The sequence below is a fragment of the Cryptomeria japonica genome, chromosome 8 (genome assembly GCF_030272615.1).
Source record: "Cryptomeria japonica chromosome 8, Sugi_1.0, whole genome shotgun sequence".
In the NCBI taxonomy this organism is placed as follows: Eukaryota; Viridiplantae; Streptophyta; class Pinopsida; order Cupressales; family Cupressaceae; genus Cryptomeria; species Cryptomeria japonica.
The window spans coordinates 43,745,030-43,747,013 of record NC_081412.1 but is presented as its reverse complement, the minus strand read 5'-3'; positions in this window follow the sequence as shown (position 1 = coordinate 43,747,013).

Below are 1,984 nucleotides of genomic sequence, written 5' to 3'. Positions count from 1 at the left end.
CCTCCCCTCCGCTTTTCATTCTTTTTCGAGAGATCGCCCGATTTTTCAAAAAAATTCGGCCCATCCCTCGAGGGGGCATACCACCCATTAAATTTACATTTTATGGGGCATTTCTTCACACCTATTTTTCTTTCTTTGAAACGACGCGATAAACTGCACCGTCTCAAAGAGGCGCAAATGTAGTCACATAAATCTGTCCACTTAATTAAATGAATACTTAGTATTTATTTGATTATTTAACCATCAATTAATAATTAATTAAATTAATATTTAATTAATTCATCTTAACCCTCTTCTCCTATTAATTAAATAAATTATTCAATTTATTTGATTTAATTCACTTAACCAAATTCATACCATTAATTAAATAAATAAATCATATTTGTTTAATTAAATCTTCTCTCACATTTAAATAAATTAATATTTATTTAAATCCCCCAAAATCCCACCTCTCACATTTAAATAAATTAATATTTATTTAAATCCCCCAAAATCCCACCTCTCACATTTAAATAAATAAATCATTTATTTAAATCACCTTTATCCTCCACCCACTTGTATTTTCCTACAAAAGCAAGTTGCACAATTATTTTAAATAAATAATTTATTTAAATCACCTTTATCCTCCACCCACTTGTATTTTCCTACAAAAGCAAGTTGCACAATTATTTTAAATAAATAATTTATTTAAATCACCTTTATCCTCCACCCACTTGTATTTTCCTACAAAAGCAAGTTGCACAACTATTTTAAATAAATTATTTATTTAAAATCCTATTTATCCTCACCCACTTGAAACCTTTAATGGTTTCCCTTAAAGTATTCAAACTTGATGGCTTTAAAGTCTTCAAACTTGATCGCTTCCTTCTATAGTCTTCTTAAGACTTTAATGGTTTTCCTTAAAGTCTTCAAGCCTTTAATGGTTCCCCTCAAAGTCTTCAAGCATTTTAATGTTTTATCTTCCTTTTTCTCATTTAAATAAATTAATATTTATTTGAATATTTATCCAAATACAACTTGCACACATTTATTGAAATAAATGAATTTTTATTTTAATAAAATCCTATTTTCCCTCACCCACCAAATCCACTTGCAAAATCTAATCCCCTTCTAGATTCTTCTAACCCCTTCCTAATTAACTTAATCCATCCCCTAATTATTGTCACATTCCTAAGCAAAATGGAGTCACTTCTCAAAGCCTAAAAGTCTTTGATAACCATTAAAGGCTTTCAACCTTCAACCACTAAATGGCTCAAAGTCTTTGATAACCATTGAAGGCTTTCAACCTTCAACCACTTAATCCCCAAAGTCTCCAATAACCATTAATGGTTACCTCAAACCCTCCCACATGGTTAAAACATTTGTTTTGACTCAACCTTAAATGATGATTATCTCTTAATCATTTGCACAAAGGTTTATCCTTGCATTAACTCCTAATCCAGTGGGTAATCCTAATTTAGGCTTGACCCTTACCTTCTAGATAACCATGAGGTCTCCTCAGGCATTTAATGCCTCCAACCTCTTCTCTCAACCCAATCTTATGTTGACACTTGTCACCATTTCATTGGTGCAAATTGTGCACATGGATCCCCAACTTTCAAGCTTGACCCTTGATTAAACCTTTCAATCCTGGCCATCCATTGCTCCATTTTTCCTATAAATAGAGCCCATTCCTTCATAATCCAGATCCTGAAAACTTGTATGCATTTAGGCTATAGACATTTTTAGAGAGCATTTAGCATAGCATAACTAAAATCTTGTCTTTTTGGTAAAATCAATCATTTTAGCATCAATAGCATAGTATTTAGCTTTTCATTTCATATTTGAAGCTTAATATTAAATCTCAATCCTCCATAAGCATCCATAGTGCAAAAAGCTGCTGAGAGCTACACTCATTTGGGACTTGGAGAGGAGAGGAACAAGGGAGGAGCAACTATGAGCATCTTGATTAGCTATTTCATTCTATGTTTATATGCTTTCTATT